The sequence below is a fragment of the Bison bison genome, unplaced genomic scaffold (assembly GCF_000754665.1).
Source record: "Bison bison bison isolate TAMUID 2011002044 unplaced genomic scaffold, Bison_UMD1.0 scf7180017864327, whole genome shotgun sequence".
Taxonomy (NCBI): domain Eukaryota; kingdom Metazoa; phylum Chordata; class Mammalia; order Artiodactyla; family Bovidae; genus Bison; species Bison bison.
This window is the reverse complement of record NW_011494899.1, coordinates 632,730-658,423: the sequence shown is the minus strand read 5'-3', so window position 1 is coordinate 658,423 and position 25,694 is coordinate 632,730. Positions and strand designations below refer to the sequence as shown.

At 45.7% G+C, this 25,694-nt stretch overlaps 1 protein-coding gene across 2 annotated transcripts in view; it reads right to left on the bottom strand.

Annotated features, from left to right (window-relative positions):
• The window catches only part of LARGE (like-glycosyltransferase), a 619,028-nt gene that overhangs the window by 549,543 nt on the left and 43,791 nt on the right, over positions 1–25,694 (bottom strand). The window contains exon 1 of one of the 2 annotated variants that reach the window (XM_010853354.1): positions 18,226–18,816. The exons of the other annotated variant lie outside the window; for it this stretch is intronic. The gene's annotated coding sequence lies outside the window, so the exon portion shown is untranslated. Of the gene's footprint in view, positions 1–18,225; positions 18,817–25,694 lie in introns of those variants that run through there. 2 annotated transcript variants of the gene reach the window in all.

Genomic DNA, 25,694 nt, shown 5'->3' with positions numbered 1-25,694 from the left:
CACAACTGTCTCTGGTTTATAAAAAAAAAAAGACCCATCTAACAAAGATGCCCTTTGTTACTGGTCTGAATAAGTACAGAAGGAATCTCCGGGGAGACAGCTGTGATTCACACACATAAAACCAAAGAAGTTAGCTTTTGAAATCGCCTTTCATAAAATTTACTGGTGACATATTTAAATATATACGATGTCCCAATTAGATCCAAGAGGCTAGGCTTTGAAAATGCTGCAAGGAGCACCATGTTGAATCAGGGAGACTTTGTCCTCAACTCGTCTATTGGCTGATAAAGAAGACACATCTCATAAAGACACACCTGATAAAGAAGATGCCCTCACATGATGGGGGCACCACAGAAGCCAAGGAGGATGACCCTGGGGCATCCAGCAGAGAGGAGTGATTTAAATCTGGAAATAGGAGAGTCTTCTGGAGGTGACGTTTAAGCTGGGTTTGAAGAATGGGTGGGAAGTGGAGGAGTGGCATGAGCATTGAGAAGACTCTGACGATGTGCTGGCCATTCCATTTGTCCCCAGCATCTCAAACACAGAATCAGGAAAGAGACCTTGAAGGCCAGGAGGCCCCTCATCCTTAACCAGGGCTGCACAGGAGAATCACCTGGCAATCTTGTTTTCAGAATGCACATGCCAAGCCCCAAACATAATGAGCCAAAACTTCAGAAGCAGGGCTTGGTCATGTGCTTAGAAGCTGTTGTACAGCACAGGAAGCTCAGCTAGGCTTTCTGTGATGCCCTAAAGGATGGGACTGGGAGGTGCGGGGGTGGAAAGGAGGCTCAAGAGGAAGGGGACATGTATACCTACAGCTGATTCATGTTGTTGTACAGCAGAAACTAACATAGCATTGTAAAGCAGTTATCCACCAATTTTCAAACAAATTATAAAATTTGTAAAAATTTTAAAAAGCCAAAAAAGGCCCCCAAAGAATTTCTGATGAGCAAACCCCTTAAGAACCACTAATCAACACTATTACCTTATTTTCCAAAGTGGGGCAAATGAGGCAGAATGAAAGGTTTCCGTATTTCTTCAATCATTCAACGAATATGTATTGAATACCTCCCTGCAATTACATCACAGAATAAAACAAAAATACCTGCCTTCATTAAACATTGTTGCTCACTAAGTCCTTGCAGCAAAACCATGGGGGTATTATTCTCACCTGTCCTTTTTTTCTTTTCTTTTTTTTTTTTTTGAGATAAAGAAACTGAGAAATAGAAGGCTAAGTGAACACAAAGAATATATCATAGAGTCAGGGTTCAGCCTGAGCTTTCTGAGAAGCATCTTTTACCCCAGGGCTGCTAACTGACGGGGCCTCCTGCAGATAGCCCCTGGGTGATAAGCATAAGGAATGGCCTCTATTTTCAGAAGCGGGATCAGAGCAAGGTGAGGGAAGCCAAGGAAGAGAGTACTATGCCAGGCCGAAGAGATTCTAGAATGCTCCACAATCATGGCTGAATCCACTCTTGGGCGCCATGCTCCTCTGGAAATGTTCTCCATTCAGAAAGTCATGCACCCTCCACAGAAGGACAGAAATCATTCCTGATGAAACAGCTGTGTGAAGGGTCTAAGTAGTTATTCTCCTCTCAGGGCCTCAGTGAAGACCAAACTAAGAGGCTAAAACAATGCCTCTGAGGTCTCTGCAGCTCCTAGGAGTGATGAAGAAAGAATGTACCAACCATCGGCAGAGAGAACAGACACAAGGGGAAATGGATAAAGAAGATGTGGTGTTATGTATATATGGTATAAGTATACACACACACAGCCATATAATGGAATATTACTTGGCCGTAAGAACAGATGAAATTAGGCCATTTGCAGCAACATGGATGGACCTAGAGATCATCATACTACGTGTAAGTCAGACAGAGAGAGACAAATATCAATGTTGACTATATGTGTAATTTTTAAAAGGATACAAATGAACTTATTTACAAAAGAGAAATAGAATCACAGGCATAGAAAATAAACTTGTAGTTACTCCTTGGAAGGAAAGTTATGACCAACCTAGACAGCATATTCAAAAGCAGAGACATTACTTTGCCAACAAAGGTCCGTCTAGTCAAGGCTATGGTTTTTCCAGTGGTCATGTATGGATGTGAGAGTTGGACTGTGAAGAAGGCTGAGTGCCAAAGAACTGATGCTTTTGAACTGTGGTGCTGGAGAAGACTCTTGAGAGTCTCTTGGACTGCAAGGAGATCCAATCAGTCCATCCTAAAGGAGACCAGTCCTGGGTATTCATTTGAAGGACTGATGCTGAAGCTGAAACTCCAATACTTTGGCCACCTGTTGGGAAGAATTGACTCACTGGAAAAGACCCTGAGGCTGGGAGGGATTGGGGGCAGGAGGAGAAGGGGACGACAGAGGATGAGATGGCTGGATGGTATCACCGACTCAATGCACACGTGTTTGGGTGAACTCCGGGAGTTGGCGATGGACAGGGAGGCCTGGTGTGCTGAGATTCATGGGGTCACGAAGAGTCGGACATGACTGAGTGACTGAACTGAACTGAAAGAGGGGAAGAGATAATAAAGAGTTTGGGATTAGCAGATACACACCACCATAAATAAAGTAGATAACCAATAGGGTCCTACTGTCTAGCACAGGAAATTATATTTCAGTTCAGTTCAGTTCAGTCACTCAGTCATGTCCAACTCTTTGCGACCCCATGAACCGCAGCATGCCAGGCCTCCCTGTCCATCACCAACTCCCAGAGTCCACCCAAACCCATGTTCATTGAGTCAGTGATGCCATCCAACCATCTCATCCTCTGTCCTCCCCTTCTCCTCCTGCCTTCAATCTTTCCCAGCATCAGGGTCTTTTCAAATGAGTCAGCTCTTCACATCAGGTGGCCAAAGTATTGGAGTTTCAGCTTCAATATCAGTCCTTCCAGTGAACACCCAGGACTGATCTCCTTTAGGATAGACTATCATATAATAACCTGTAATGGAAAAGAATCTGAAAAAGTATATATATGTGTGTGTGTGTGTATATATATAACTGAATCACTTTGCTGTACACCAGAAATACTGTAAATCAATTATACTTCAATTTTAAAAAATAAAAAAATGCAGAGAGAGAGTCCCTCTGGAGCTAGGACTTAGAATCACTTCTGGGTCAACATGAAGAAGCCATTACATCTTCTGTGATGGGAGAACTATAACAGAGCCCTGAACTCAGAGGCATTTCCATGGAGATTTAATAAAACCCTGAAAATGCTTCTCATCTTACCTGGCCCACAACAGGTGCTCCCCAATGGGCTGATACCTCTGAATTTGTTTCTAAATGCAGTTTCTAAAAGAGTCTAGAATCCTGTAAGTTAGCTGTCTGATGAACCTGTCATTATCTTTTTCTTTTTCTTCCCATTTTTGTTTTGCCAAGAGCAAGCGGAAAAGGCAGAAATAGCATCTTAAGGTTGGTGGGGCAGACGGAGCTTGGTGACCTCTGGGAGTTTACCTTATTGCTCACACATCTCTTTTGCTCTAAGCTGGAAGCTAAGAAACAGGCTCTTCTCAAGATCAGGAGAACATCCATGATGAGCTTTTGACACTCAAATAACAAGGAAAGCCCCAAATACTGGAGTTCAAGAGATGGGAGCAAGAAACATCCCCAGTGGACACACAATTGTAAGAAAAGGGGTCAGAGGAAGGTACAGCTAAACTAAGCATTCAAGGGTAGTTAGTTTCTTCGGGAACAACCTGAATGTTAGCAATTGGTAATTAACGCTCTCCTATTTAAACAAAGGGGCTTCCCAGGTGGCACAGTGGTAAAGAAGCCACCTGCCAACACAGGAGACCCAGGTTTGATTCCTGAGTCAGGAAGATACCCTGGAGAAGGGAAAGGCAACCCACTCCAGTATTCTTGCCTGGAAAATCTCATAAGCAGAGGGACAACAACAACAAAATCTAAACAAAATGCTTAACTCTTGGCACATCCTATAGGAGGCCTGGCTTATACCACCATAAGCCCCATGACTGTGCCATCCATTGATCAGGTCTGCAGAAAAAAACTCTTAAGACTCAAGGGAGCCACCCATGAAAACTCAAACCAATATAATGACAATAGTGTTATATTACTATACTTGCTAATTTCAGAAGAACTACTCAAGATACTCAGTTTTTAGATACAAAAAGAAAGGCAAGAGCTTTACATGAATCCAGAAAACTGGGATACAGTCAAATACTTGGAGAAAGTGCACCTTGGGAAAATTATGGGCACCAACAGAATACAAACAAAAGCCTTTACTTCTAGATTATGGGGTCTTCCCTGGTGGCTCAGATGGTAAAGAATCTGCCTGGGTCAGGAAGATCCCCTGGAGAATGGAATGGCTACCCACTCCAGTATTCTTGCCTGGAGAATTCCATGGACAGAGGAGCTCGGTGGGCTATAGTCCCTGGGGTCACAAAGAGTCAGACAGGACTGAGCGACTAACACTTTCACTTTTTCACTGGTTTCCAGTGATAGAAAGTGGGTCTCTGTAAAGCTTCTGGGAGAAATACTCTGAGAAGTGATTCAAAAAGGGTCCAAAGTCGTTCTAGGTTTAATGAGAGCCTGGTCAACGTACTTCGCTGGCCAAGCAGGGCCAGACCTCAAAGGCACATGAAAGCTCCAGGTACTGGACACCATGGAGAACTTCTTCAGATGACTTACTGAGCACAGAGCAGAGGAGGTGGGTGCAGGCTCATGCCGGGAGACAGCATCAGGGCCAGAAACCAGGCGCCTTCTGCTCTTGCTGTTCTACCTCCCTGGACTCCCCAGAACCCCTTGTGCAGGCACTGCAGAAGCCCGGGTGGAAAAGCAGCAGCACACAGCAGCCAGGTTGCAGGAGGGGCTAGAAGACCCACAGACACCATTTCTAGAACTTTCCCCATTGGCTCCCTTATGCAAAACATCATTCTCTCAGATAGTGAAAGTCTTAACTCCTTAGCTGTAAAAAGAAGTCAAAAGTCGAACATCAAACAGAGGCCTGGGTTTAAATGCAGCCGTATGTGACCTTGATCTCAACTGATTACTTAAATCAAGAAAATGGGCAAAAGGCAGAAACAAACCCAAGTGTCCATTGACAGATGAATGGAGAAATGCAGTGTGGTTTATTCATGCAAGGGAGTATCGCTCAGCCTTACAAAGGAAGGCAATTCTCACACATGCAACAGCGTGAATGCATCTTGAGGAGATTGTGAAATAATGTGAAATAAGCAAGTCACAAAAGGATAAACACAGTAAGATTCCACTTACACGAGGTACCTAAAGAGTAGTCAAATTCATAGAGACAGAGAGTAGAATGCTGGTCACCAGGGCTGGAAGGAGGGAGGAAGTGGACTTGTCTAATGGGTGTGAAGACTCAGTCTTTTTTTTTTTTTTTTTCAGTTTTTCTTGGAGCTTAGTTGTTTTACCACATTGTGTTAGTTTCTGCAACACAGCAAAAGGAATCAGTCTTATGTATACGTATCAGTTCAGTTCAGTTGCTCAGTCGTGTCCGACTCTTTGTGACCCCATGAACCGCAGCACGCCAGGCCTCCCTGTCCATCACCAACTCCTGGAGTCCACCCAAACCCATGTCCATCGAGTCAGTGATGCCATCCAACCATCTCATCTTCTGTCGTCACCTTCTCCTCCTGCCTTCAATCTTTCCCAGCCTCAGGGTCTTTTCCAATGAGTCAGCTCTTCGCACCAGGTGGCCAAAGTATTGGAGTTTCAGCTTCAACATCAGTCCTTCCAATACATATATCCCCACTTTTTTAGATTTCCTTCCCATTTAGGTCACCACAGAGCACTGAGTAGAGTTTCCTGTGCTATACAGTAGGTTCTCATTAGTTATCTATGGAGACTTGGTCTTGAAGAATTCTGAGACTGGTTACACAACAATGTGGATATATTTAACGTATCTAAACTGTACCTTTAAAAGTGGTTAGGATGGTTCATTGTATGTGCATTATACCACAATTAAAAACTTTTAAATATGCCTTTTTAAAAAATCAACAGAGCGATACATAAGCCCAGGGCTTGAAACAAGATTTAGACAATATAATGTCCATAATCTAAATATAGGACCTGGCACACAAGAGGCGTTTAAATAAATATTTGTGACTGCCATTGCCTTTATTTTCAAAATAAGAAATCAAGCTGTATTTACAACACAGAAACAGATTCACTGACCTAGGAAACAAATTTATGGCTATCAAAGGGAAAAGGGGGCAGGAGAGGGATAAATTAGGAGTATGGGATTAACAGGCTTCCCAGGTAGCAGAACCTGGGTAAAAGAACCCACCTGCAGGGTCGGGAAGATGCCCTGAGGAGGGCCTGGGCACACACTCCTGTGTCCTTGCCTGGAGAATCCCATGGACAGAGGAGCCTGGCGGGCTACAGTGCCTGGGGTCACATCTAGCAAGGGCAGCACGGGATTAACAGGTGCACACTATTACATATAAAATAGATAAATGACAAGGATTTACTGTACAACAAAGAGAACAATATTCAATACCTTGTAATAACTTATAATGGAAGATATGGAAGATCTTCCATATATAATATATATATATATATATATATATTCCATATATAATGGAAGATAATCTGAAAAGAATACATATATACAACGGAATCACCTTGCTGGACACCTGAAACTAACACAATACTGTACATCAACTATACTTCAATTAAAAGAAAAGAAAGGAAAAAGAAAAGAAAGCTGTGACCCAGACAAGATAAGTGCCTAGAAGAGAAACCACAGCAGTCAGAAACTCTGCAGTCATAATGCCCTGAGACAAACCTGGTTTCTCCACTTAGCCTCCAGTTTGGCCTGAGGACAGTCACCCAGCCTCCATGCAGGCAGCTGAAGAGCCCAGAGCTCAGAGGAGACCATTCTGAGAATGAATGTGTGGACGGTGCCTAGGAAAGTGCCCAGAACACACTCTGCTACTGCTGCTGCTGCTAAGTCGCTTCAGTCGTGTCCAACTCTGTGTGACCGAATAGACGCAGCCCACCAGGCTCCCCCATCCCTGGGATTCTCCAGGCAAGAACACTGGAGTGGGTTGCCATTTCCTTCTCCAATGCATGAAAGTGCAAAATGAAAGTCAAGTCACTCAGTCGTGTCCGACTCTTAGCAACCCCATAGACTGCAGCCTACCAGGCCCCTCCATCCATGGGATTTTCCAGGCAAGAGTACCGGAGTGGGGTGCCATTGCCTTCTCCAATGGGGGCCTAATAACCCAAAATACAAATTCTTATTCTAAGAGCTGTATCTTCATCATTACAGCAATTCTATTAACACAGAAGGGGCAGTCCAGCAACACAATTGTCAACATTGTTAGGAAGAGTAAAAACTATCCAAACCATAATGATCATTCATGTTACGATTATAGTTTCTTAAATATTTATTTATTTATTTGACTGTGCCAGGTCTTAGTTGTGGCACGAGGGATGTTTGAGCTTCGTTGCAGCATGCAGGATCTTTTGTTAAGGGCATGTGGAGTCTAGCTCCCTGACCAGGGATCGAACCCAAGCCCCTTGCAATGGGAGCATGGAGTCTTAGCCACTGGACCACCAGGGAAGTGCCACTATTACAGCTTTTTATTTTAGAGCTAAACTGTGCTGAGTGCTTATGATGTGCACAATCTCACTTACTCCTTACTCATCTACAAGATAAGACTATTATTTTTAACCTATTTTATAGATGAGAACACAGGCACTGAAGTCAGCTGAGTAACCCGAGATGGTGTGAATACATCCAGAAAGGGCATTCCCTCCACAAGGGGCCTCAGCAGGGTGGCAGATGGAAACGCCAGAGCCAAGAGATTAGGTAGAGTTCAAGTCTCAGATCTGCTACTCAACAGCTGTTTGACCTTGGGCATGTCATCTCTTTAAGTCTTTGGTTTTTTTCCCTGGGATTTTCTTTCTTTTTCTTTTCTTTTTGGCTTAAGACAAATTTATTATCTTACTTCTGAAGGTTATAAGTCCCAAATGGGTTTCATTGGGCTTACAGAGTTTCCTCATTTCTAAAGTGAAGAAATAACCCAGCCTCCCTGGGTAACTGAGACAATTAAAATGAAGCAACATGACTCAAATACTTGACACCAAGGAAACTCCTATAATGTCACTGTCTTTTCTTTTAGCAGTTTGAAGATCTCTGCCCTCTGGGCTTGCTCCCAGCCTCCTGGACACCTCACAAGGCCTGGACAATGCCATTCCAATATGCATTTGGGCCAGGCCTTGGACTTGTTCTAGGCTCAGGTTTTTATTAGAACTAGAAGGGGAGTAGGCATGCCTTTGGAGAAGGCAATGGCACCCCACTCCAGTACTCTTGCCTGGAAAATCCCATGGTCGGAGGAGCCTGGTGGGCTACAGTCCATGGGGTCGCTAGGAGACAGACACAACTGAGTGACTTCACTTTCACTTTTCATTTTCATGCATTGGAGAAGGAAATGGCAACCCACTCCAGTGTTCTTGCCTGGAGAAGCCCAGGGACGGCAGAGCCTGGTGGGCTTCCATCTATGGGGTCGCACAGAGTCAGACACGACTGAAGCGACGCAGCAGCAGCAGCAGCAGCAGGCATGCCTTTGGGGCTTCCCTGGTGGCTCAGCAGTGAAGAATCCACCTGCAAGGCAGGAACCTCAGGAGACGTGAGTTCAATCACTGAATCAGGAAGATCCTCTGGAGGAGGGCATGGCAACCTACTCCATTATTGTTGCCTGGAAAATTCCATAGGAACCTGGCGAGCTACAGTCTATGCCTGAAGTGACTTGGCATGCATGCACACAGGCATGCCTTTATTTGCAAAAGATCACAAATTGTGGTCCCCTACTTCGAGGACAGCAATATAACCTGGATTTTCTTTTTTTTCTTTTTGGTAGCCAAACAAACTGGTATGTTCACACCAGGTTTACCTAAATGCAAAGTAAATGTGCAAAATCCCACATTTGTTAATCTGGCAAACAAATCCCTCCTATACCTCCAGGGGACTGTGAAGTGGGAGGAGGTGTAATTTTCAGAGAGCGGTGAGCTTCCCTTTCTTCTTCCACTGACTGCAGTGGCTTATGATTTTATCTATCCAGATGGACCTTATCTAAGAGGGGCAGAGAGGACAAGACTGAGAGTAACACTCAGATCACTGATGACTGTTTAGGTCCCTTCTAGGTTTAAGGGATCTGATTTATCTCAATAATTCCCAGCTGTGCCTACTACAATTGAACTGGGCCAGGGAGGACAAGGAGGCCCATATTTTAAAAGATCACCATAAAGATTCAATAAAGTGCTATACTGAGTATAAATTAAGTACCTATCCCAAAGCACAATACACATAATAAGTACATGTATGATAAAGACGAGAGGGTAAGTAGAGAAACCAAGGCTGGCTTCATGTTATTAGGGAAAGCTACACCAGCAAGATGCAGTTAGCTTTGGGATATAGAGCATCAAAGACTTCCTTTACTTGCTTCAGAAACATAGATCTCTAGACAAGACTGTGAGCTCCTTGAGGGTAGGGATGGTACCTGTTCACCACACTATCCCCAGTACTGCGGAAAGAGACAAGACATAATGTTAAATGAATAGATGAATGGACTGGTGGATGGATGAATAGGTGGATGGATAGATGGCTGGATTGGTGGGTAGATGGATGGATGGATGAATGAATAGATGGTGGATGAATGAACGGACAGATGGATGGATGAATGGACAGATGAACAAAGAGATGAAAGAGATGGGGATGGTTTGGGAAGCTGCATGACTGTCGAGACAGCAACAGGAAAAACAACATGAATTTAACTGGTTAATCAAAGTCCTCGAAACAATGTTTTCCACAGAGGTCTATCGTCACATTTCTCCTTTTCCTTTTGATCAAAACCCAAAGCACTCCTGACCTGCGTTCCCAGGTTTAAAACTACTGCCTACATGTGGACTGTGCTCCTGATGTGGTCTCATCCCTCAAGCCTCTCTCTCTGTCACTCTTTCCTTGTGCCTCTCCCAATCACCTTTACCCCAATTCTGCACCTAACCTCAATTCCTGGCCCTGCCTCAAGATCAGCCTCGGGATGAACCACAGGCATGCATGACAGATCCAGTCCAGCACACAGAACACATTCAGATGAATTTTTATCCCAAGTACGGCTGATCTCTACCGTGGAACAAAATCCAGTGACCTCTGGTTCCTCCTCTGATGCCCAGCCCTTATACAGAGCCCACTCTCACCCACCCATCCTCGAGAAGGGAGTAGTCAAGTCTGATTACTATGCCCACAGGCTGCAGTTACCTGTTTCACCCAGCAAGACATGGAAAATTTCAGCTCCCCTTTCTCTCCTTTCCAGTCCCACCTCAAACTATTATCACCATTACACCAAGAAGTGGGTTTCATTTGGTTGGTTTGTTTACATTAATGAACATTCTGGTAAGGAATACTGGCCCCTTGTTGTGTGTGTGTGTGTGTGTGTGTGTGTGTGTGTGTGTGTGTATATGTGTTTTCAGAGTGACACTGACCCAACGCTATTTCAAGTATATGTTTTCAGCCTAAATGAGTCATTGGGTGGGAACAGTGAGTTTGCAAGTCTGTAAATGGAATGACCCCTTTATCAAGAAGTACAGTGGGCAACATTGTGTTTGGGGCTGAAAAACACTTCGGACAATGAAATCCTGTTTTTTATGGTGATACTCATGGAAAATAGGAAAAAAGGCAGTGAGAACTTATAAACTCAGGCAGAGTTCTCCCTGGGGGTAGAATTCAGCTACATCAGTTTCTTGCTGTAAAATCTTGGAGATGGGAAGAGGTGCTTAACCTCCAGTCATCTGTGGTTGTGAGGACTGATTTAAATCACTTACTACAGGGAAAGCATGTAAAAAATTTCAGCATATAGAAAGCACTCAATAAATGTTACTATTATTGTTACTATTATTTAGAGATAGCATCATAGGGAGCTTTAATGTCCAATATAGCAGTCACTAGCTGCAGGTGGCATTTGAGTTAATTAAAATTAAATTTAAAAGCCAGATGCTGAATTTCACTAACACCTTTCAGGTGCTCGGTAATCACCTGTGGCTAGTGGACAGGGGAGACACAGGGGAGTTCCATCCTGCACTAAGTTCTCTTGGACTGCAATGGTATAGAGGTAAATAAAAATGGCTTGACTCTAGAGGGTCTGTGTGACCTTAGGCAAGTTATTTAACCTCTCTGTGCCTCATTCCCTCATCTGTTGAACGGGGATAATAGTCACTGTATTATTCAGTCATGGTGAGGATCACCTGCCTGGTAAGTGCTTATAAATGCCACCAGCTGATACCCTACAGTGAGTGACAGACAGGTACACACAGAATGGATTGTTGGGAGAATTAGAAAGACTTTTATGTAAAGCCCATCCCATGGGGCCAAAGAGATACTCAGTTCACACACTCATTTTTTTCAACAAATGTTCATGAAGCACTTACTATGTACTCAACATTCTTCTAGGCTCTAGAGACACAGAAGCAAATAAAGGCCCTGCCCTCATGAAGCTTACAGTCTCAATAAATGGGGTGATGATGTCAATGCAACAGAAATACCAACATTTCCATTTTTAACCACCTATTAAAGATCCCCACCAATCAAAAAGGAGTGCTGTCAAATACAAAGGTAGCTACAAAGAGGGTGCCTAATGAAAGTGAATGAACAAATGGAGGAAAGGAGCCGAGAGCAGACCCAATAGATGCATAAGCAGGGAGCTGGGCCCTGGGTGATTCAGCTAACTACCCTTTGATGGGTATGGCTAGCTCAGAGAGTTGTTGCCAAGCAACACTAATAAATGATTCCCAAGCAGTCCACAAGCTGGGTTCTGTATAAAGCTTAATCATCTTTAACAAGAGAATCTTGAAACCCTAGTAACTGGGATAGAGAAGCCTTCACATGCGTGCCCTCCGGCTTCTATTCTGGGCTGTGCTCTGACTCAAGCTGTCAACAGGGCCGGCTCCCTCCCCTCTACAGTACCCAGGGGGGAACAGAACCAGCCAGGAAGCTGGCACCCACCTCTCCCACTGGGCAAATAGCCCTGCACTGGTTCTGGACACACAGAGTCACCTGAGAGGAAGAGGGTGCCCTGAAAACTCCTACCCTCCCTCAGACTGGCCTGCTGGCCTGGCTTCTAGGACTCAGTGGGCAGAATTCTCCCAGGAAGAGGAAGATGGCACCACAGCTCTGAATGTGCTTCTATTTCCAAACCCTGAAGCTCATGTTGGTAGGTTTGCAGCTCCCTGACACAGCTAAAAGTCGCAGGAGGGGCTATGTGGAATCATTGAATCTTTGTCTTACCAGCAAGGCAGGCCATAGCATGGCATTTCAAATCTTTCAGCCTCAGCCTTGTGGTGTAGTAAGAAGAAACACTGTTTGCTTCACAACATTGTTTGTGGCATTAAATGAGATAACTTATACTCAGTAGGAACTAGTTTATATTCTACCTCATGTGTCAAGATGGTCAGACAGGAGGAGATATGGATCAAGGCCCTAATCCTGTCACTACTTTATCATGGCCATCTGGTCTACCTGTGTCTCACCCACCACCTTGTCACTCAAAGGAGGGGGGAGTGGGATCTGGCCGTGCTGCCCACCCTGCAATCTCTTGCACATGACCTTCCTAAGTTTATAACCACACTGCTTTTCATCCTGCTGAAAAGAATACAAGGCATATGGAAATTCAGTACCAGAATTCACCCCAACAACCTCTCCATCCATATGCTCACATCAGGACCAGGATGTATGATTACAGGTCTCACACATAAAAATAAATCACCAAGAATTAACATAAAAATGCTTGTCTTGATTATCACACTTCAAAACACACAGATGTAGATGAAATCTAGGGTTCTTCCTATGTTTGATATGTGGGTGCGTGCATAGTCAACTAAGGCGTGTCCAACTCTTTGCGATTCCACGGACTGTAGCCTGCCAGGCTCTTCTGTCTGAGGGATTCTTCAGGCAAGAATACTGACGTGGGTTGTCATTTCCTCCTCCAGGGGATTTTCTCGACACAGGAATTGAACCCATGGCTTCTGTATCTTCTGCATTGGCAGGAGGATTCTTTACCACTGAGCCACCTGGGAAACCTTCCCTTGTTTTATATTCTATGGTGATTTCTGCTAGGGGTTGACCTGGATGGAAAGATGGGGCTGACCCAAGGAAAGTGACGCTCTCTGTCTGCATTGCTGAAATGGCCTCCATGTATGTCATCCATCACCCACAGCACTCAATGCCCACCAGATATGGCCTTGTTTTGCTGTGGCCTTCCCCAACATGTCCTGAGCAGAATTACCCAGCAACTTCTATCTCCATCCAAGTGGATTCTTTCCACTGAAAGTGCTTCTGTACACTTTGTAACAGTCACATGGTTAATGCCCCTTTCCAGTAGCTGCCTGGCTGGTCACCCAGAAATCACCAGCCATGTCTATTTCCACCCGTTAAGTATTTTCTGCATGTCTTCTATATGGCAAGCTCAGCACACACACAGGACAATGGCCATGGCTGACCTTGAGGGCCTCAAAAACAAATGCGGGACAGCAACGGCATAGAGTTACCTGAAAACTAAGTGGACTGCCATAAGTGCTTCAAGAGAATTCTAAAAGATGTACAAATTCAGGGCAAGAGTGGAAACAGGGGTCTCAAACCAAGCTGAAGACAAGCTGAATTCAGATAGGGATGGGGAGGGCGAGGAGATCCCTCAGTTCAAAGTGCTAATTTTTATACATGCCCATCCTTCCCTTCTCTTCAGATCCATTTTCTCCTTGAAGAAAACCCCAGCCCCTCGGTGGACCACTTAGATTGCCACAGCATCTTGCTTGTCAGTTGGCTACTCTGCACCCGTTCTGACCCTTTCTGCCTGCTCATCCTCCCCATTCCCTGGGCCCTGACCCAACACTGCACTCTCAGAGTTGGCATTAAGTGCAGCAAGGCTAAAATTAGGGCTGTTTCCATAGATATAGACTTCTCTGTAGCAAATCTGTTCAGCTCCCAAGTGAAGAAAAAAAATTTTTTTTTTCTGTTCTGAATGCAAAGCAACTGGGGATCTGGAGGAATCCCAGGCTTCTCAGGTCTAGACATCTCTGAGCCTTCCTGACCCCATGAAAAGGGAGAGGAGAGGCTTCTTGGACAGCACAGTGGCACCCATAGGGGCCTGACCTCACTGAGCTACAAGGCACCAGCAGGAAATAAGCAGGGGCAAACACAGGAGACCCCGTATGTCTGAGCCACCAGTACACACTTGCCCTCACTCCAGGCTGCCCAGGGGGACCTTCCTGAACATGGGTCTACCTCCTTCTCATTTCGGAGATGAGACAATGCAGATCTGGGAAGATGAGTACCTCAGCCACCCTGCAATGGGCCACACTATTCACACTTAGTACATAGGAAACTGGGGTTCAAAGATGGCCAGAGAACCACCCAAAGCCATCCAGCCAAAGGCGGTCCTCATGACAATGAGGACAGGGTAACAGTTAAGAACAACCGTAGTTAATGTTTACTGACACCGTTTCGTTCAACGTTCTGTGCTCAGTGCCCTCCTGGTTCTCCCATTTCATCCTTATTATGGGCTAAATTGTCTGCTCAAAAAAGGTAGGATGGAGTCCTAACTCCTGGTGGTGGTGCTGTTTTTCAGTCACTAAGTCATGTCCAACTCTTTGCAACCCCATGGACTGCAGCATGCGAGGCTCCTCTGTCCTTCACTGTCTCCCGGAGTTTGCTCAGACTCATGTCCATTGAGTCAGTGGTGCTATCTTGCCATCTCATCCTCTGCTGCCCCTTCTACTTTTGCCGTCAATCTCTCAACCTAATTTGGAAACAGTGACACTGCAGATGTAATGAAGATGAGATCATACTGAAGGAGAATGGGCCCTCAAACCACTACGACTGATGTCCTTATAAAAAGACAGCCATGTGAAGACAGACACAGAGAGAAAGGCATGTGATGACAGAGGATTAGAGTGATATATCTACAAGCCAAGGAACATCCGATTGTTAGCAAGTGACCGGACATTAGGAAGAAGCGAGAATGATTACCCTACAGGTTTTAGAGGGAGTTGGGGCCTGGTGACACACCTTAATTTTTAATTTTTAGCCTCCCAAAATGTCAGACAATACATTTCTCTTCTTTGGGGCTACCTAGTTCGTCCCCTACATACAAACCTTCAAGTTGCAAACTTTCAAAGATGCAAATGTACATTCCATCAACATCAGGCATGAGTGACACTGCAGCGTGCCCTCCACTTCCTACTACTGATGATCCTTTAGCTCCACCATCTCCCGCCTCCTCTCGCTCCTCCAGTCAGTAACTATTCTTGCCTATTCAGGCAATGCCAGCCCCTGTATGCCAGCTATTGTACTTTATTACTGTGCTTTTCAAGATACTGTACTGTAAGATTAGTAAGATTAAAAGTGTTTCTTTTTTTTGTTTTTACATATTATTTGCATGAAAAGTATTATAAACCTATTACAGTATAGCATACTGTGCTACTTAGGTACCTAGGCTAACTTTGTTGTGTGTGTGCTAAGTTGCTTCAGTCATGTCTGACTCTGTGTGACCCTATGGACTGCAGCCCATCAGGCATCTCTGTCCAAGGGATTCTCCAGGCAAGAGTACTGGAATGGGTTGCCATGCTCTCCTCCAGGGGATCTTCCTGATCCAGGGATTGAACCTGCATCTCTTATGTCTCTTGCACTGGCAGGTGAGTTCTTTACCACCTGGGAAGCCCAACGTTGTTGGATTTACAAACAAATTGGACTTACGAATGTTCTCTGTGAACATTTGTATGTCGAGGACTTAGTATATTTTGTTACAACAGCCACAGGAAACTAATACAATCCTCATCACACTTTGATGAAGACTTAGGTACTAAAAAGTCAGGTTTTACACATGAGGGCATTGAAGCTTAATCAAAAGCAAATTTTACCAATAACAAATACCAACATGGTGCAAAGTGCTTTACATAGAGTAGTAACTCATTTAATCCCCACAAAAATCCTAGTCCTACACCAACCCCATGAAGCTATCCCACTTTAATGAAGAATAAAAAAAAGTAAGGCAGAGAGAGGTTAGGTAATTTGCCTGAGGTCACACAGCGTTTAAGTGGTGAAGTCAGGATTCAAACTCAAACCCAGGATCTGTCCTCTTAACCACTGTAACCACTGAAAACCAGAAGAGTATTGAATCTGGACCTGAACTCAGGTGGTCTGGTTTCAACACATGTATCCTCTTTCTACTTTGTCGTCCACCTGCCAAACAGAATGTTCTGTACTGAGCTGCCCCTTAAAATGCTTATCCGCTGACACAAACAAATTAATCAAATGAGCGGTGGCTTGCATACATCCCATGAGTTCAAATTAAATTTAAATTAGCTCATTTTAGCAATTGAGGCTGACCCAGGTCCATATGGACAACAGAAATCAGGAAACGAGTAACTAGGTTATTGGAGCCCTAAACAGGCCAAGTGACATGAAGCTTCTCCCTTACAAAGCTTTCAGGTACTAAGCCTTTTCAGTAAACATTTAATGAGCTCCTACTACGTGCCAGTACAGTGTCAGGTAATGGCAGCATAAATGACATGACCCCAGCCCAGGAGGGACATGCCCATGATCAGATTGCCATATATCCTGAGAAGTCTTAACTCTGAAGTCAGAACAGAGGTGCTGTTGGAAGACCTAGTTCATGGTTTCAGAGCAGGTGACATCTGAAATGCATCTTTAATTTCAAGATGCATTTTATTCTTATTTTAAGGCTAATCTAACCCTACCTCTTTCCAACACATACAAACACACCTATCTTTCTTTCCCCCCTCCTTCCTCCTTTCTAGCCTTCTTTACGCAACTTTCCCCTTAAATACTAGATTTTTTTCACTGCATGAACCACGAGCATGTATGCCAAGTTGCTTCAGGCATGTCTGATTCTTTATGACTCTACAGACTGTAGCCCACCAGGCTCTTCTGTTCATGGGGATTCTCCATGCAACAATACTGGAGTGGATTGCCATACCCTCCTCCAGAGGAATCTTCCTGACCCAGGGATCAAACCCACATCTCTTAGGTCGCCTGCATTGCCAGGCAGATTCTTTACCACTAGCATCTCTGGGAAGCCCACAGGTGACCAACAAGATATTCAGCAATAATCATTGTTTGTGACTTCTCATCCATAACGAAAGGAACAGAAGTAATTGGTCATCTTCAGAAAAAATACTTTTAGGGCCAGAGCCTTGAATAACTGAAGTTAATAGATAACCAGTGATGGTTAGTGTTAATTCAGCTAAACTGTTGTTTAGCTGCTCAGTCATGTAAGACTCTTTTGCAAACCCATGGACTAAAGCCCTCCAGGCTTCTCAGTCCATGGGATTTCCCAGGCAAGAATACTGGAGTGAGTTGCCATTTCCTACTCCAGGGGATCTTTGTGACCCAGGGATCGAACCCAAGTTTCCTACATTGGCAGGTGGGTTCTTTACAACTGAGCCACCAGGGAAGTCCTCGGCTAAACTCTCTCCCCCTCAATTAACAGATGTAGAGATAGTCTATTTCTACCAACAATGGAGGAGGACACAGCCCTGGAAAAAGGGATGGGGACACAGGTGGTGGAAGGTATGCCAGGAAGCTGGGGACATGGGTTCCTAGGAGCCAAAGAAGAAAGATCTAGAATAAAGGTGTGCCCTGCCACCAATTTTCAGCCGGCCACTCACCCACCCACAGGGTCACACCACACTCAGCAAGCTGGCACAGCCATCACTTTGCAGGTGGATTAGCAGAAAGACTGCAGGCTCTGACTTGACCCAGACCTCTGCTATCTGCACTGTAAACAGGACACAGAGAATCTGCCTGATAGGCGTTCCTAGCACCAGTGGGATGTTACAGAGCACAGACACGCAATCCACGTTAGCCACGACAGTGTTGAATGAACACAGTCTTCACCATCAGCGAACCTGACGATCCTATTCCTTTATCCTCACCATCATCATCACCATCACTGCCACCAAAGCTGCACATAAGCTTTGGGCAAGTCATTTACAGCCTGGGCCTGAATTTCCACATTGGTTAAGCGAGTTCTCATGGACTGTGAGGACAATACGTGACACTTGGGCACAGTGAGGCCAGGCCCCGCTCACACCAGAAGCTGCCCAACTGGAGTGGTTCTGGGGCCACAGTACAGAGCCGTGGCATTGGTCTCACCAAGTAAACAAACAAGCCCCTTCCACTAAAATCGGATCCTATGAACAGAAAACATGCCCACTCACCTCTGCCCTGCACTGGGGAAGCTGCCCCCCAGAAGGGTTCAGAGTCAACCGCCTCTGGCAGCCTCGTTGATCTCCTGGCCCTAAAGGACGTGCAACCTCGAGCCTGAAGTGGCTGGACTCTGTGCTTGGGTTTATTATTTCTGCACTGCTTACAAAAAGCCCTTGGATCTACATGAGTATTTCTTTTTTTAACCCCTGGCATGAGCATTGCACAACAGAGGCACGCCTCCATCAGCTTGAGCTGTCCCCCGACTAACAAAGCACCGTGAGGTTCACTGGTGTGGTCTCTGCTGAAAGAGGTCAAACAGTGCCTGCTCCGGCCCCGGGGCCTGGCATCCCCAGGAAGCTCTGATGTGGGAGGGCAATGCTGCACACATCCCGACCGAACCACCCAGCAGACCCAGCTCAGTGAGCTTGTTGCCCTCTGGCCAGAGAGGCAACAAGGCTGAGGAGCAGTAGGTCAGGATTAGGAAACTGCCACCTATTAGTTTTGTGGCCAACAGTGGGCCTCCGCCAGCCAGTTACAAATGAAACTATCTATGAAACAGAAACAGAATCACAGACATAGAGGGACTTCCCTGGCAGTCCAGTGGTTAACAGTCCTTGCTTCCACTGCTAGGAGCATGGGTTCAATCCCTGGTGGGGGAACTAAGATCCCACATATGGCACAGCATGGCCAAAAAATAAACAAATAAAAATAAATTTGAGTAAGCATCTTTCAAAATAAAAATAGTAATCATGGACATAAAGAATATACTGGTGGTTACCAAGGGGAGGGGGCTGGGGGAAGAATGGAGTAGGAAATTGGGGTCAGCAGATGTGAGCTTTCATAGAGAGAATGGATAAACCAACAGGTCCTACTGTACAGCACAGAGTACCATATTCAGTATCCTATGATATGGGACTTCCCTGGTGGCGCAGTGGATAAGAATCCTCCTGCCAATGCAGGGGACACGGGTTCGATCCCTGTTCTGGGAAGATACCACACGCCACAAAGAAACTGGGCCCGTGTGCCCCCACTACCGAGCCCAAGTGCTGCAACCACTGAAACCCACGCGCCTGGAGCCCCTGCTCTGTAACGAGAAGCCACCACAATGAGAAACCCAAGCATCACGCTGAAGATCCAGCACAGCCAAAAATAATAAATAAATAAAAATTTAATAAACCAAGAAAATCTCTAACAAAAAAAAAAATTACTATGATCAACCACAATAGAAAAGAACATTAAACAAACGTATCTATGTGTATAATCGAATCACTTTGTTGTTAACAACAACCTTGTAAATCAACTATGGTTCAATTTTTTAAAAATTAATTAAAAAAACAAACTTGTAGAGCCTTTCTCCTATCGACTCGCATTCTTCACCCTCCCACGGCTGCATCTCACATTCCTCTCCCGGCTCCCACCAGGCTGAGCATCTGCCTCCTGCAAGGTCTCGCCCCGTCCTGCTCATGTCACAAAAATCCAAGTTCAAATCACCCACTGTACCCGCCTCCTCCTCCAACTCCACTCCTGCCCCTGCCCTCCCCTCTCACTCTCCCACCCCGAGAGCTCGTCCCCACCCCCTATTCCATCCTGTATTTTTTCTCTCTCTCCCACCCCTCTTATGCCTCTCCTCCAGTCCTCTGTGTTCCCACCTCTGCTCAGAGAACTTAAATGAGAAAATTTTTGTACATTATTTCCGCAGACTGCACTGTGCCGTCCTACCTTTGTTAAACCCCAAACCTCATCTTTCCTCGATGATTTGGGCCTTTGTGAGAGCTGATACAGACACCACGGGCAGGCCACAAGAGGGACAGCCAGCTGGGGTGACGGGCATATTTCCCATGAAGGACACACAGCATTGACACAGATGAAAGAGCAGGATCCCCAGCTCCAAAGATGCCACCACGAGGGCCCCCACACACCAAGGCAGCTTGTCTTTCAGGAGCACGGCCGACAGCCTTGCTGAGAAAAGCAGCACCTCTAACTGGATCTGATCTCAAAACTTTTGCACAGAGGACATGGCCCAAACAATAAGGCGACAGAGATGTAGAGGCTGGAATGCGCCAATGCGCTTAACGGACATTGTTTGTGTTAGTAGCTCAGTCGTGTCCGTGCCCAATTCTTTGCGATCCCATGGACTGCGTCCTGCAAGTCTCCTCTGTCCATGGAATTCTCCAGGTAAGAATACCAGAGTGGATAGCCATTCCCTTTTCAAAGGGATCTTCCCGATTGAACCTGGGTCTCCCACATTACAGGCAGATTTTTTACCATCTGAGCCACCAGGGAAGCCCTTAACAGACATAGTTATGTTTATTATTTTAAAAGGGTCATAAAATAGAACTCATCCTGTTTCTACTGGAACAATTTTGGTGAGGGAGGCTGTTCTGAAATACATTCACTCTTTAGGCAATAAATCCTAAATAAACCAATCAAGACTTTGATCACCATTCATTGGAAAGCATGCCATCAGGCAGCTCTGGGTTCAAATCCCACCTCCGCTACAGGGCCAGGAACCCACCCTGTCTGTGCCTCAGTTTCTTAGTGGGTAAACTAAGAATACTAAGCCATCTCAGTTGTTTTTGACTCTCTGAGATCCCAAGGACTGTAGCCTGCCAGGCTCCTCTGTCCATGGGATTCTCTAGGCAAGAATACTGGAGTGGGTTGCCATTTCCTCCTCTAGGGGATCTTCCTGACCCAGGGGCTGAACCAGTGTCTCCTATACCTCCTGAACCGTCAGGTGGGTTCTTTACCACCTGGGAAGCCCACTAACCCACCCAGAATACCTGATATTGACCCTATACACATCCTCATCATTATTTGCTGTTGTTCAGTTGCTAAGTGTCTGACTCTTTGTGACCGACCCATGGACTGGAGCATGAGCCAGGCTTCCCTGTCCTTCACCACCTCCCAGAGTTTGCTCAAACTCATATCCATTGAGTCAGTGATGCCATCCAGCCTTTTCCCTCCTACCTTCAATCTTTCCCAGCATCAGGGTCTTTTCCAATGAGTCAGCTCCTCACATCAGGTAGCCAAAGTATTGGTGCTTCATCATTGTTATGTGAACATTTACTGAGATGTCAACATGTCAGACAGTAAGTGTCTAACATGGATTAATTCATTAACACAATAACCCTCACTGGGGACTGTTATGGTCCCATTTCACAGATGGACAGAGAAGTCGAGTAACTTGCCCAAGGTCACACAGCTGAGCTGAGGATGTAGACTCCACTTCTAGACAGTCTGGCTCCAGACCTACACTGTCCAGTCTCTGACGTTAGGCTCAGTGGACAGCAGAGAGTAAGTTGTTCAACAGCTCAGTCGCTAGGATTATCATAATACACTGTCTTTATTTCTATAAACACCACTGCCTCCAGGGGGGTGATTTTTTATTTTGCCTTTTTGAATTAAATTTCCATCCTAGGGGCACAAAACCTAGTGTAATCGCTTATGTTTCTGCCGGCTATCCATTCCCATCCTGTTGGAAAGAAAGCTGGGCTCAGGAAACTGCCTGCCTACGCACAGCTTCATGGGTCAGGCTGCACTCTCTGAGCTGGAGAGGCTGGGGGTATCTGCACTCTAGAATTGTTGGCAAATCTCTCCGTGGCCAGGGCCAACTGCAGAATGACAGCCACCACCTGTCACTCTCGAATGGGAAGCGGTGGGGGCAGAAGGCCACTCCATACAGAGAGGAAAGCTCCCCAGCCTGACACAGATAGGCCCACCTCCGACCATTCCCAGGGGCCTGCAAGCTGGACGGGGACTGCCCTCCCCTGGCTCCATCCTGAGCAAGCGTTGACTGGTGTTGAAATCCATCATGCTCTGGGCAGCAGCCCCAGCTGTGCCCCCAGAGCCGACCAGCACCTTCAGCCTGAACTTGGCAGCACACAGTCCTTCCACTGCAGTGGGAGGGAGCTGTTTGTTTAATTGAAAGCTTCTCCCACCAGAGCCTGAGCACATTTGTCAGCAGCAAGGGGAGATGGGAAGCATGGGGCCACAAGGAACAACCCTCCCTGCTACAAATGCTGATACCTCCTACAGTCCCACCCAGGATGGGCTCCACCAGCCAAGTCATTCTGGCAGGGGAGGTGGGGCCTTTTGTGCCCATGGGCCTGGAAGCATGCCTTCAGGACAAATACAGTACAGCACCATGGTAGCCACACCCGGATATTGTGAAATCCAGCAATCTCAACCTGAGCATCCTAACCTCCGGACTGTAGGCAAAACGTCAGAGAAGAAAACCCAGGGGGTGGTCAAGAGCATGGACTTTGGCACACCACAGCTCTGAGTCTGAATCACTGACATATTCTTAAGCCATGAGACCCAGACAAGCTGCACAGCCTCTGAGTCATTCTCATCTATGCAATGGACAGGACAACCAGCCTAGAACCCCAACCCTGGAGACCATGAACCCCATAACTACAATATTCAGAATTCACTGAAAGGCGTGGGCACAAAAAGATAGTCCATTAAATCAGAAACCAGGAGGGCAAGCACCTTTGCGAGGGGCAAGGAGGCAGAGAGGAGGGCCAGGGCAGGGGGTAGGAGGGGCAGGTGCCCAGGGGTACTGGTAAAGTCCTACTTCTTGATCTGGGAGCTGGTTATAAAGGTGGACTCCCTTTGTAAAAATATGCCAAGCTTCACACTGCATGCTTCTTGTACTTTGCTGCTTGTAGAATAAACAGTATTGTAGAATATGTTCAATTTTTAGAATTTATGAGAACAAACAAACAAACAAAGCTTTGGGAGGGATGTATAAACCAGCCTTTGACCTAAGCTCGAAGAATGAACCTGGATCTGAACATGCCAGTTACCTTGCCACGTGGGCCCCTTCCCCCAGGGCTTATCACAAGCTCAGTTCAGTTCAGTCTCTCAGTTGTGTCCACCTCTTTGCAAACCCATGGACTGCAGCACGCCAGGCTTCCCTGTCCATCACCAACTCCCGGACCTTCCTCAAACTCATGTCTGTCGAGTTGGTGGTGCCATCCAAACATCTCATCCTCTGTTGTCCCCTTCTTCTGCCTTCAATCTTTCCCAGCATCAGGGTCTTTTCCAAAGAGTCAGTTCTGTGCATCAGGTGGACAAAGTATTGGAGTTTCAGCTTCAGCATCAGTCCTTCCAATGAATATTCAGGACTGATTTCCTTTACAATTGACTGCTTTGATCTCCTTTAGGATTGACTGGTTGGATCTCCTGGCAGTCCAAGGGACTCTCAAGAGTCTTCTCCAACACCACAGTTCAAAAGCATCAATTCTTTGGTGCTCAGCTTTCTTTAGAGTCCAATTCTCACAGCCACACATGACTACTGGAAAAACCATAGCTTTGACTAAATGGACCTTTGTTGGCAAAGTAATGTCTCTGCTTTTTAATATGTTGCCTAGGTTTGTCATAACTTTCCTTCCAAGAAGCAAGCATCTTTTAATTCCATGGCAAATTATTCATAAAGCCATCCCATAATGACCCAGTGGCATCTGTAGACCCCCCACCCCCAGTGGATTTAGGGCCGTCCCAGCCAGTGATGCCAAACCATCCTCACTGGCTTGCACAAATGTTCACTGAGCAGCTACTGTGGGCCAGGCATGGGCCCGGACAAGAAGAAAACTAAGAATGCTCCTTCTTTCAAAAAGGCTTCCTTTCAGGTGCCTCCATATGATTCCTGGGGCTTTCTCAGCTGCAGCCCTCCCTCCCAGTCCATGCCTATTGGAAGCCAAGAGTCTCGTTATAATTTTTTTTCCCTCCAAGGTTTTCTGAGGCATCTAGCACAGCAGAGCTCTGATGCACATGTATCATCTCTAGGTGAAGCTCTTTAACCTCTCTAACCCTCAGTGTTCTCTTTTTGAAAATGGGAGTAATGACTCCCCCTCAGGGTTCTGAGAGAATTATATAAGACGAGGCAGTAAAATGTTTAGAGCAGTGCTTGGCATATAGTAGGCACTTAATGCACTCTGGCTGTTTTCGTTAATTTCTGCGAATTCCCAGTGAGCTGTGTCTTTTGCTACATCTGTCCATGAAATTTACCTGTCTTCTTTTCCCATGAAACCCTACCAACCCAGAGCATTCACAAGTCATTTACCTTCTCAGAAAGGGGACCCAAATAAGGGAGAGAGAGACAGAGAGAAGGGATGGGGATGGAGATAGAGGGAGGATGGAAATTCACTTTCTCTGTGGAACCACTTTACATTTGGCTTTGGTTTTTACCAACGTGGACACTGTCCAATACAGTAGCCATAACTACATGTGGCTACTGAGCACCTGAATTGCGCTATACATGTAAAACATACACCGGATTTCAAAGACTTTGCATGAAATGAAGAGTTAAAATATCTCAAGAATTTTTTTAATATACTTTGGCTATATTGACATATTACTAAAATTAACTTCACCTATTTCTTTTAACTCTTTTTTTTAATATGACTACTGGGAAATTTAAAATCTCATATGTGACCTGATACGTATTTCTATTGTGCAGCGCTGTTTCAGCTTATCAACATGTCTTCGTACACAAAGGCAGTTTTCTCTTTCAAAGGAATTTTCATCCCAGTTCTTAAGATAGATGTCTCCTCTCGATATAGAAATATATTTTAGACCAAGTTCCATGGATGTAGAAACTGAGCCTGGGAGAGATGAAGTGAGTCGCCTAAGGGCATGAGGCTGACCAATGGAAGAGCCAGAATTCGACTCCGGGTCCAGAGAGGTGCTGAATTGAGCTCTTGACTCTATTTCAGTCCTGTCTCCAAATCTCGAGACACTGATCTCTTCGAGATGGTGGTCTCTCCACACAGTCACGCCAGGAAAGAATAAACTGTCTGTTACTTTTCACCAGGACCCCCAGTGGGTAGCTGTGTTTTAAAGGGTAAGACTGGTACCTCGAGGGGGGCAAGGAGGAACGTGGCTTAACCAGGGTGTGAGTGAGCATTTGCAGAGGTAAGATTAGAATGTGAGATGTTCTCACACTTTTGATACCAGGCCGTCAGATCAGATCAGATCAGATCAGTTGCTCAGTCGTGTCCGACTCTTTGCGACCCCATGAATCGCAGCACGCCAGGCCTCCCTGTCCATCACCAACTCCCGGAGTTCACTGAGACTCACGTCCATCGAGTCAGTGATGCCATCCAGCCAACTCATCCTCTATCATCCCCTTCTCCTCCTGCCCCCAATCCCTCCCAGCATCAGAGTCTTTTCGAATGAGTCAACTCTTCGCACGAGGCGGCCAAAGTACTGGAGTTTCAGCTTTAGCATCATTTCTTCCAAAGAAATCCCAGGGCTGATCTCCTTCAGAATGGACTGGTTGAATCTCCTTGCAGTCCAAAGGACTCTCAAGAGTCTTCTCCAACACCACAGTTCAAAAGCATCAATTCTTCAGTGCTCAGCCTTCTTCAGAGTCCAACTCTCACATCCATACATGACCACAGGAAAAACCATAGCCTTGACTAGACGGACCTTTGTTGGCAAAGTAATGTCTCTGCTTTTGAATATGCTATCTAGG